At 35.8% G+C, this 12,495-nt stretch overlaps 1 protein-coding gene across 2 annotated transcripts in view; it reads left to right on the top strand.

Annotated features, from left to right (window-relative positions):
• Positions 1 to 12,495, top strand: part of LOC124405131 — an 89,909-nt gene that overhangs the window by 47,025 nt on the left and 30,389 nt on the right. Inside the window, exon 2 of one of the 2 annotated variants that reach the window (XM_046879783.1) lies at positions 9,021 to 9,074. The exons of the other annotated variant lie outside the window; for it this stretch is intronic. The gene's annotated coding sequence lies outside the window, so the exon portion shown is untranslated. The remainder of the gene's footprint in view (positions 1 to 9,020; positions 9,075 to 12,495) is intronic. 2 annotated transcript variants of the gene reach the window in all.

The following is a 12,495-nucleotide window of genomic DNA, read 5'->3' as shown; positions in this document are numbered from 1 at the left end:
ATATTGAAACTATTACGACTATACATATTTCACTAAAATTTTCTGGTAACTATACCGAATGAAATTTGTCTTAGTACAGGAAGATAAAACGATTTGAATACTTTTCTTACCCTTCGGATGAAAAACTCGGGAAATGTATTCACGAAAGTCAAAGAAATCAGCGTCGACATCTAATCTCGATAGGGGCGAGTTTCCATCCCCACTTTCCGCACATTTTTTGTAATATGAAACCGACGACACAGGGTTGAGTATCCGGCTACCGTCTCAGCTCGACTTTCAAAACTTGGAGGGATTATTCGGGGTCGGAAAAGCTCACGATGCATAATAACCTCGGTTGGGTTGAGCTCAAGGCGACTCAAAGGGTTTTTGGCTCATCCCTTATCCGTCTGCCTGCCCCGCACAATTTTCCCACGACACACGGTGAAATCGAAGAACGAGGTGGCCTCTCACCGCGACGAATGTATGAACCTCGAATTCAAAATAAGGTCTTTGTGTCCTTATTTCTGGTCCTTTTTTCACGCGTAAGAGACGCTCGGAAAATCGGGTTGGAAATAAAATTTTCTCAGCGGAAACGGAAAGCAAAAAACTATTCAAAATTAAGAATACATTATGGTTGAAAAAATGTAAATAAAAAATAACCAAATCGTATGACATTCAGCTTTTGCTAAATTTTGTCCTCCAATTTCCCTCCCTAATTTATTTTCACATTAAATATTGAACTCTCTGATTTTCGCTGGTTTTTTCACCGCAACGTCAAGTCCCATGATATTTCCTCGATTTGATAATTTCCATAAACACCTGATTGACATCCGATTACATTTCGCACAGCTGTGACCCGCGCAAAATGGACAAGGGTCAACAGAATCACACGAGGTACTGACTACTGTGCAAATAGAGGGCGTGTCACCTTGTGACGGGGATTTGGGATAATTAAATACCGATTGGAATTAATGAGGAAATAAGAGAGCTGCACGGTTCTCTCCCTCCCTCTCTCAGGACTAATATAACAGCCACAATTGATGGGAAAACAAATAAGCCCCGGTAAATATATATATACAGCAATCCTGACGTTATTTCCTCTTTGTTTGTTTATTATTTGTTATAGAATTGCCAAGAAGCTTTACTGCGAAATTTTGAAGTTCACAAATTCCCAGAGATTGAGTTTTGAACTGGTTATGATTATTCATAACTAAGGTTAACTAAGATTTAGTGTATAAACTGTCGCGATGGTGACTAAGCTAACAATAATCGATCCATCGATTAATCGAGTTCAAAAAAATAATCGTACGTGACTTTGTTGAACCGGTAAAAATTAAACGATCGATCGATTATTTCATAGTATATAGTCTTAATAGCGGAAAAGGTTTTTGTATCATTTAAAGTATCATTCAAAATATTTCTCAATTTCAGGTTAAAATATTTATTTACATTTTACTTATTATATCAAATATGTACTCACAATGATAATAATAAATTGATATTGTATTGCGTCGTTCATGAGAGTAAAAAAAAAAAAAAAAACCGATCGCTAGAAAAAATAATCGAGCTTGAAAAATATTCGATTACACTCGATTAATCCTAAAAAAATTTTCAGACTTAATCAAAAATCGATTATTTCTGGTAATTCTTATGAAAACGCCCAACTCTAAAGTCTTTCGAAATCAATATTATCATATTATATGATAGATACTATATTCGCTGCTGATCGTGATGTCGATACCAACGCAAAGAAGCGGCGGACCTTTTTTATTCATGCTGATAGTTCCTTCTTATTCCCTCCTTTCGAAGATTATTATACGGATCCGAATACTAAAGGCATGAACTTAACATACTTTGAGTCTGGCATTAGCATACATACATACATACATACATACATTCATGCATAGCCGAGTGTCTGAAGTCGGTTGTTTATTACGCTCATAATCTTCGATCCCTCTCCCCTTATTTTCACCCTCGATCTTTTTTTTTTTTTTTGCCACACGTATTTTTTTCAAACAAAAACAACAAAAAACCGTCAATTCAGTCGATAAATTTAACCTACCGGGACGTCAAAAATTCGCATCTTAAATCGGATTCTTTCATCGCTGCAAAATATTTAGGATGCTGCGACATCCAGTGTTGAAAATCGGCGTGACGATCGTCGCGAATCCGAGCTTTGATACAGTCGAAATGGTCCTGCGAATGAGAAATAAATTGCAACCAGATCCGCGGGAGTTTTTCGCCGACGTGAGTTGAAAAAAAATTGTTTCTTTTCGTTTGTATTAGCTAAGGAACAGAAAATTCGATTATCGGTATCCCGGATATCGTGTTCCCAGGTTAAAAATATCTGCAACGATCTACCCCACAGAATTTACTGGCGAGCAACTCGGACGGGGTTTCTAATCGTAAAAGATTATCTTCAGCTGAAGAGCGCCCTCAACTCGATGCTCGTCCCGAGGTAAACTGGATTCCACAGCCTATCTCCCCCCCCCCTTCGAACTAATCCCTTCAGTTCTTCGATATTACGCGATCGGCTCAGTGACGACCAGTGAAAACTAATCAGCGTTAGTGGGTGGGCAGATAGGCAGATCGGCGGGTTACTTCACCGAGTGATTACTTCCTGAGCTGGGTAATAAAAAGGGCGTTTACTTATCCCTCGAAGATAATCTTGTTAGGGATAATCCCAAGTTTTATTACCTAGTTACGTATAAGGCAGCAAATTTATCCACATATATATATATATATATATATATATATATATATATATATATATATATATATATTAGACTCTTTCAAATTAAGCCAATCTATACTGTGTATGTAGGTATAGAATTTTCTTCTCCCTGGAACAAGGTTTAAGCGTTAGTTTTTACCGTGAGAAAAAGTTCCCTTCGAGTAATGGATTTTTAACTGAAGACTTAGGTGTGTGTGTGTGGTGGGGGTGGGGGGTGGGGGGGAGGTTCTGGCAATATGGATAACATTAAAAGAAAAAAAAATGTTGGAAACACCTTTTTTTTTTACACGGTATTTAAATGGGGAAAGAGTGGATAATATGGAATGAAAATCTGATACTTCGGGAGGATTTTTAATTCGGCAAACGAGACGAGGGAAAACCTTTTTCTAGCAAAAAATAAAGAACGTAGACATTATACGTGAGAAATTCGACCCTAAACTGACCTACGTCTGACCCTCACCATGTGCGGTTTTATTTATTTTTAAGTACGGAGTGGAGGGTAATACAAGATGATTTTTTACTCAGTTTTAAAGTTTTTCGACTTTGATACGTATTTTTCAAATTTATAATCATTTCGAATTTTCGTTGTTTTCAATCGCTTGCTTTGCCAGCAAAATTTTAGTTTTTTCACAAATATATATCGTGAGAAAAATTTAGAGCCAATCGATCAGGGTTGTTCCATCGAAGATTGAAGTTTTGTGTTTTTGGGTGTGGTAAAAATGAAAGCCATGGTTAAAAAATTTTGAAAATTAATAAGAAAAACGATCTCTTCGTACCTTCTAAATCGTAGTTAATAATAAAAAAAATCGTTGATGTTTAGTTTTATACGTGAAATCGGTTTGGTGTGGAATCCCTCATACACATTATGTGAATTATTTTTGCGTATTCTTTTGCAATGTCTGTCGACGATGTCTTATATGATATTTATCCGCAGGATATACGTGGTAGTAGACCAACCGAGCTTGATAACAGTTGAGAAAATTCTCGAAGGAATAACGATCAGCGAGGATTCCGAGGAAAATAACCCCTCGCATAACCAGGACAGCAGTGTTCCCTCGGATTTAGTAATCGACGAACCGCCATCAACCGAAAGTCGTTATTCGTCTGAACCCCTGATTTTGTCCGACCTAGATATTCTTCGGGTATACATTAGTGAATACGTAACGTATTCACTCGCAATATATTCGTTACTTTTGTACATTCAATTCGAGTCGCTGAAAGTTGACGGTATAAAAAAATTTTCACGGTTAAACGTTACGTAAGATTTGGTTTCTTTGTTTTTCTTCAAATAATCTCTACCGATGTATGAAAAAACACGCAAAATCGGTATAAAAAAAAGAAGCCGAAAGAACAGTTTTTAAAAATTCAAATGAAAAAGCTTTGAACGCAAAGTTAGAAAAATTGAAAAAAAAAATTTAATTTGAAAAACGAGTAAACAAATACACTGCGAAAATCATAATTATTTATTTAGAAAAAGTAATAGGAAGTAAAAAGGATCTTTTTGTCGATAAAATGTTAAAAATTGATTTATATCAGGTAAAACCGGAAGTTCAGATTAATCAAGTCACGCTAATTTTTGACGCCCATCATTTGATTGTAAAATTCTATGAGTTTCAAATTTTTTCATCCAACCATTTCCGAGATCATCGCGAAAATTTGTCGGACAGACCGAAAGACTTTTTTATTTTGATGGCTATGAAAAGTATCGTGAAAAAACTGTTTTTTCAGCTTGTTATTTTTGATTGATTTTTTTTCCACCTTACCTTGTACACGTTCGCAAGAAAATTTTTCGCGGTAGATATTTAAAATGTATTTTCAAGTAATTGGCCAATCTGAGCGTCGAAATAATGCTCGAATAAATCGAGAAACAGTGAAACCAAAAAGAAAACAGATAAAATTTTTATAAAAAACAGTTTTGAACCCTCAATTCTTTATAGTACACAAAAACGTTGACTTGCTGAAGTTCCGTGACACCGATCTTCAAAAAATGCAATTATTTCCAAAAATTGAGAATAAAATTGGCAATATTCTCTCAAATTATCAAACATAATACAAACAATTATTAACCGTATTTCACACCAAACATTCCACCACTTTTGCTTGTGATACTTCAAACGTCGCCATCTTGTCTGGCAAGCTTGGATGAAAAATCGAATCAAACGAAGAAGCTTTGTGCTTGTAGATCACGCAGGAACGTAGTTCGCAGTTTGTATGCGAATTACCGCGCGCAGTCTTCCTCGCAATTATCGTTAGTTGACGCCATTTTCCCAGTGCATACATGCATGCCCATAATAGCGTCATCTTCGTCCTCATTAGTGCCTCGTGTCTACAGCATCTATTCCTGATCATTCCACCCCGTTCAACCCCTCGGTTTTCAGCAAGACGCCCGAAGCTATGTACACACGCGAATACGAGGACGTCGACAGGAAACTGAAAATTCTCGTAAAAGGTATCTAACCAGATGTATATAGGGGTGATTCCCCGCCAATTGGACCCTCGACCTCTTGGATTTCGTCCACGATTTTTGTATCGTTGCAATTTTTCTCAAAGATATTTGAAAACCAAAATGTCTTTGGACGTGATTAAAGAATCTTACGATAGAAATTGAAAGAATTTTATGTTTAAAAACAAATAGTTTGTTTTCTAAGTTCTCCTTTTACACGTATTTTGTCGTAATGGTAAAAATTTTCATTTAGATGCATCAAAATTTCAATTTATAATTGACTGAAATAAAATGAATAGATAATGAAGAAAAAATTTAGGTTTAGGTATTAAATATAAGAACGTGAACTGCTCGACGACTTGGAAATCGAAGGAAATTTAGCTACCAATTCATAATCAAATGGGGAACCGAAATTCTCTGTCTGCCTAACGTTGCGTGAATTGCGCAAAAGTTGTATGCGGACGACACACGAGTTGCGTTTAAGCTTGCGTGGGTGTAAATTATGCACGTTATTCCACGCAGTCGGGCGAAGCTTGCCGCCGCATTGGGATCAGAGAGAATTCGCAATCCATTAAGGGAATTGACTTGTGCGTGGAAAAAAGTGTCCGAGAAAAAAGGAAAAAAAAAACAAAAAAAATAGAAATCAAAACACAAAGATTGAATAATTAATTGAAGAAGAAAAAGTAACGGAAGGAAAAAAATTTTCATTATGCAAATATATGAATATTATTAAAATATTCGACGGGATGAACGCGGCGTTTCGTTCGTTTCCGGTTGTTAAAAATAAAAATCTTTCTCGATTTGAGTAGATAACGAAGCTGCGTTCAGCGTGTAAAGTATACACACGCTGAATATGGGTGTGTAGATGAGTTTTGTTTTTTTTTTTCAATCGAGAAAGGAAGTAAATTGAGAAAGTTTTTTTACGTTGGTTATATATTTCATTTTTAATACGGAGGGAAGTTGTGAACTGATTAAAAGCCTACTTTCCTTTTCCGTGGCGGCTCTTTTTTTTCTTTTATGGAAAAAATAACGTTCGTCAAACTTTCCGAATCCGTGTCGTCAGTTTTGTTATAATCATCGAAACAAGTAAAGTATATAATGTCTGTCATGCCGATTCGACGATAAATTGTAAATCTATTTTTGGAGAAATATGTGCTTGGAAAAGATAGAGAAAATTGGTAAGAAATTTTTATACATTATTTTAGGTTTTCCTGAAACAAAGAAAAAACTAGACCCGGGACCCTTTGCCGAACTCCAGAATCTCGACAAAATGGAAACCCGGTCCACGAAGACTAAAAAAAGCCGATGATTGCCAATTATTGTAACCAAGACAGCTTTAACTGTATTTTGGTTTCTTCATATTGTCGTAAATAAACCTTTTATCGTTGTTTGAAGTAATTATTAATTCCGCAATTAATTATACCTATTAATACGTTTAATCAAGGTGCTATATCAACTCGGTAAAGTTGCGAACTACTTTTGATGGCAATCTCTGCAAAAATTGCATGAAATCTCTTGAATTTGTTTGAACTCATTTTTAAACCGCTTGAAATTGATTGAAAACAGACGTTGAAACCGTTTAAATCTACTTTGAATTAGTTTGAAATCATTTGAAATCAGTTTAAAAGAGCTTGAAATCCGTACAAAAGCTTAGAGGTTGTTTGAAATCCCATGTAATTATTTGGAAACTGCTTGGAATAAGTCGAAACCGCTTAGTAATCGTTTAAACCTTTGTGAATTTGTTCAAAACTGCTTATAAGCGTTTGAAACCCCTTAAAACCAGTTTGAAAGACCTTCGAATGATTTATAAATCGCCTGAAACCGTTTGAAATAAATTTGTAATCATTCGAAATATTTGGTCACTTGATCTATGAGTGAATAGCCATTTTCCAGCGGTATTTTCGATAGCCATCCTAATATTACATTAAAATTTCACTCTGTGCGCAAGATAATAATTAATATTTCAACATACCATCGATTGAAGATATTTTCTCTCAATTTTCATCCATCTTTCGAACAAACAAATTATACTCTCAAAGAGATGCGTGGGTTTAAACAGAGATGAATTTTCCTGGCAGGAAAATGAATGTGAGAAAGACGCGCGTGAAAAACAATGAAAAAGCAAAAACGCTTTCACCGAGTTATTTTCCCTTCTCCGTTTTTATCCTCCCTATTTCCCAGCGTAAAAAAATATTTAACCATCACCGGATTATAACAAGAATCGTCTTATCAATATCCAATGTAGGTACTAATAATTTTATTCAATCTGTTCTCCCGGTCCTACGAGCCGGATAGGAGATATTAAATATACGTGTGTTATACACGCCTCTATGTATATATTTGCACTGGCCTGCCCGTGGGGGTGAACCGAAAATAAATAATTATCCCCGACTCAAAGTTTGTTCAAATACGGGGAGAGTATGTACGACGGGTGGCTGCAGGGTGGCTATGTATGTATGTATGTATGTATGTACATTTGTTTCAAGTGTTTGCTGCTACCCGCCCAAGTACAGTTGGTTAATGTACCCATATATGATATGTATTATGTATATACACGTATAATGTATGTAAATTCAGAGACTTATTATTGTTGTTATTATTATTATCATCAAAGCAGAGACAGAGAGACGAGTGATGTAATTTTAATCTTGAATCGTAATTGCAAAACGTCTCGATAATAATTGAGCTTTCACTCTTATTGTTAGCGGTATGTAAAAATTTGGTAAAATCTTATACAAGACAGATATATACAGGATGGGTGAAAAAAAATAATGAATAAATAAAAAAGAAAAGACGTGAATAGAATACGAAGGCGTTGACCGATTTTCGAAAACTTTATTTTGTTTGTAAGTAGAAGATTGAATCTTTCAGGTCACGTTTGAAATTTTGAAAAATCTTTATTCGCTGCTGAGATATACGCTGTAGAAAATCGAGTTTTGAAAACGTTGCTGGAAGACTGAAAAAAATTAATTTTTTAGAATGTTTTGACTTAATTTCATTCCGGTAGAATCGCATAACGGTTTGAAATTCACACCAAAAGTAATATTTTGTTTCAACAATGAGTTGTAAAAATCTAAAAGAAATATCTAGGTGTCGTTTAAGAATCGCATAAAAAGGTCTCTCTATTTTCTCATCCAAAATTTGATTGTTTAAATATTGTAGAACATCAGCGAAGTTAAATACAGTGCCAAAAATGTCGAAAAAGGCATTTATTTCGCATGAAAAATGGCGTCAAGGCGCCCGTTTCCAAGACTAAGGGACTTTACGAGAATTCCGAAAAATGTTTGGGGTGAAATTCAGACCCAGAGAGAAAAAAAAGTTTTCGAAAATCAGTCAAAGCGTTTAGATTTTATTCAGGTAATAAATCGGTCTCGTTGTTTTGATTAAATTTATTCAAAATTATTCACTCAAGTGTCGATCGCGTTCGATTCTTCATTCTTTATATTTCATTCTCCGTTTCTCACTATCGCGAAAGCTGGAGCATAAAAAATAAGAAATAAAGTATCTTCCAAGGTATACGAGAAATTCGAATAAAGTAACTGCGATCAAAATTTTTATTCTTTACTGCACTTAAAGTCCTGTGTTTAAAAAATTAGAACATTTTTATTCATTCGCTAAGCTAATTCGTGTTCAGAGATTATTTTAAATATTTTTCTAATCTATTATAAAAAAACATTCAATTTCTTCCATCGACAATGTTTTAGATTCTAATCGTAGCATCTTTTTACTTTGAAAAATTTTCAAAATCCACCTACTTCAAATGTTTTGGGGGAATTAGTTGAAAGGACGACTTTTCAAGCCTATCTTTTATCAATGAATCAACCAACGCTAAGCAATAACGATATTTAATTGGTTAATTTTCAGATGTACCGAGGAGCGATGAAAGGATAGAGCTGAAATGGACAAGCCGAGTAAAGAGTAAGTGGACTTTCGCAATAAGATAAACACCTAGATCTGAAATGGCCCTTGATATATTGGGATTCCTGAGGGGCGAAGGCGTGAATGAATCACCTCATTAGGCTCGACTCTCCCCCCGCGCCCCCATACCTGCAGTTCTGCTAATTGTAAGCGACAGATTTATATAGCCAGGGGGTCGAAGTAGAGTAGAGCTTCGAGAATTAGGGGTTGACCGATGAAATCACCGGGACCGTGAAACGTGGCGATGATCACCGATCGTTAAGCGGGTGTCTAGCCATTATCACCGACGAAAATACCCGATTTATATGATACTAGGAAAGAAATGAGGGATAAAAACTGTCGAGTAAATCGGGGCGATTTAGCGAAACAGTAACACACGACGTGCGTGATGTCGTCTTGCACAGCGACGTGTAATGAGAAAAACCTATTTTCGTCTGCAAATCTGCAGTCTAGACTGTAACGAGTGTTCGTCAAATTTTTGTTACTTTGTTTCTGTTCTGTGTGCTTTTTTGTTTTTGTTTTTTTTTTTTATTATTTATCATAAGCAAGGCGAGAGACCTCGAAAGCTAGACTCAATGAATTAAATTACACTGAATTATATCGTGCCGTGAACTAGAAATTGAATTAAACGTCCCGAGGGTTTATAAAGGGCGTAAAAATGAGTTGCGTGAAATTTTTTTTTGGGAATCTTGTAGGCAAAAAATAGCAGTTTTTTAATAAACGATCGCTCTTGTTCTTTTTCTCAATGTACAAATTATTGTTTGTTCTTGAGGGTAGATTTCTAATAGAAATAAGAATAATTAAATTGAAAATGAAAAGGAAAAAATAGTTCGAATGTTACTCGTAAGGAATTTCAGAGCCGATATGATTCTTGAAAATTTCAATTATCCATGCGTGGAAAAATTCTGGAATCGAAGGGATTCTGAAAAATCACCCACACGGATTTTATTTACGGCTTCTCCAACGAATCTATTTTTTTTCCCCGTTTAGATTTATTTACTGCATCAATCTCCTTACTCAGAATCCCCGGATAAAAATCGAGCTGAATATATTTTAAGAAAATCGATAGTAAAAAAGGAAAATTCAACTTCTTCGGTTAGGAAAACTTTGGCTTGTCTTTATAGATAGTTTTTTATTTTTCTTCTACTATTCTTACAGAACGCTGTGTGAATAGGAAAATTTTCTACACAACGGGGAAACGATTTCGATAAATTAATCGGACAAAAAGTCACTCTCCTTCTTCGCGTTATCGACTTGAGTGATCCTTGAAAAGGATACAAAAAGCTGGATGGGAGATCAGGTATAAAAAAATTAGATGGTAAAGTTGAAGAATTTTAAACTGTAAAAATGTCCAAGTTTAGAAAACGGAAATATAGAATTTTAAGAAATTTAAGGCTTTCCATACCTTGGCTTTTGTACATCTTTTTTAGACTTCAAATTTTGTTTTTTGTTTTCAAAAATCCGACATCTTGACCCTGCGATTTCCTAATCTTTCTAAACTTTTCCCCCGCGAGTTATTTTATTCATTCATACAAAGCTCGAGTAAATCCATCAATATCGTAAAATAAGAATTATCTTCAATCTTCGTGATCGGGTCCGCTGATGTTTCCCCCCCGCGCATTCATCGGCATCGCCGTCCTTATCAGCAGTGATAATCTTTGCGATCCGTTACTGCTTCTCAGACAGTATCTTATACGCCCGACTCGAGACCAGAAGGAACCTATCAGCTCCTATTATTATGATAATCGTTTAAGGGAAAGCGGGGGTGGGTTTGACGGGGGTCAAGTTCCTGTCATTCTCCGGCCCGTTAATGTCCTCCAGGAGTTGTGCCGTTCATTGCTTTTCTTTCCAACGTACGGATCGTGTTTCACGCGCAGAGATTAATTTTCATTTGTTTTTTTCATTTTCATTTATTTCTATTCTTCATCAAAACAAAAAATCTTCTTTTGCACCCTCGAAAATAAGGTATTGCTGAATATTATGCCCGATTCCAGCAATATTTAAACCTATATCTTGTAAAAATAACCAATTTTTATAAAAATTCTCTTACGTTACCGTAACTAACGAAATTTTTCTCGGTGTACTTGACGCAATAAATAGGCCGGAGTGAGGTAGACTGGAAGAAATTAGGGAGGCTCGAGTGCCTAAGTACTTGAAGAGAGGAAAACCCGAGGTTTTTGACTTTCCACGGGTTAAACTGCGGCGAATTTTTCGAATTTAGTTTACAAACCCGAGCTGTTCTGTACTTACGTTACCTTCCGAGTGAGTTGAGCCCTTCGCAATAGACTTTCAGGGTAATTATTTCGCTTTGTTGTGTTCTCCGGGGCCATTTTTATCTCGAAGGATTTTTTTTCTTCGTCCAAATCTGGCCCGCTGAATGGTTTCCGTTGTTCATTATTCTCCGCGATCAATTTATATCAGTTTATTGAAACAAACCGACGGCCAATTTTCAATCGTTTAATTCTCATCGTGAATAAATCGGACGTTGAAAGGTTAAAAGCTCGCACGACATTTTTCCGCAATAATTTGTATTAAACGTTAAATGTCAAGGCGAAGAATCCCTTCCATTTTCCATTTTAAAACCATATAAAAATTGTTACAACTTCTGTGAAATTTACCGACTTTATTTTCTTAATACTTCTATCACTGTTCAACTGAATTCAATATATAATATAATTGTCAACATAATTTCTACACAGATGTTTGCAAAGTCAAGAACCGATACCAACTATCTGATTAATTTCATAAAGATATAGTTTCTCTGTCCTTTGGAGTGAGCTCTTAAAACATCAAAAACTAACATTTTGTCACACGAGACTCAAAGAAAAAAAAATAGTCGGTTGTTTTGCGCCACCCTATTGCACATTCATTATTAAGTATTGATCAAATTCAGACTCCAATTTGCTGAATCCTTAACCCAAGACTATCTCGTAATATCAAATTAAAAAGAAGTATCGATCCTTTCACCCACAGTGTCGAATTGAAAAATCCCATATAGACAATCCCTAAAACTTGCCCGAACGCGAATTAGACAGAACACAAGAGCACCGTAACAACGTGGATGGAATAATCGCAATAAAAACTAACATAAAATTCGATTCAACGATATAAAAAACTCACCAGAACTGCTCTTCGACGTCATGTGAAACATCGTAGACAAACTAAGATCGTATGACCGGAACGACCAAAAAAATTTTAGCACGAGGCTACAGTAACGTCACACTTCTCGTCACGTATCACAACACCAAACTGTACAGAACAGACGCGCACTAATTGTTCCCACTCGTTGTATAAGCGATGGTTCTCACCACACAAGTGTTGTTAACCTGAGGGAGTGTAGGACACGACACAGTTTGCAATACGCGGACAATTTACCTTCGCACACGAACACACAAGGGGCACAAGCAAGAACCGGAAATGG

Source organism: Diprion similis, chromosome 4 (genome assembly GCF_021155765.1).
Source record: "Diprion similis isolate iyDipSimi1 chromosome 4, iyDipSimi1.1, whole genome shotgun sequence".
In the NCBI taxonomy this organism is placed as follows: Eukaryota; Metazoa; Arthropoda; class Insecta; order Hymenoptera; family Diprionidae; genus Diprion; species Diprion similis.
This window is presented reverse-complemented; position numbering and strand designations above follow the sequence as displayed.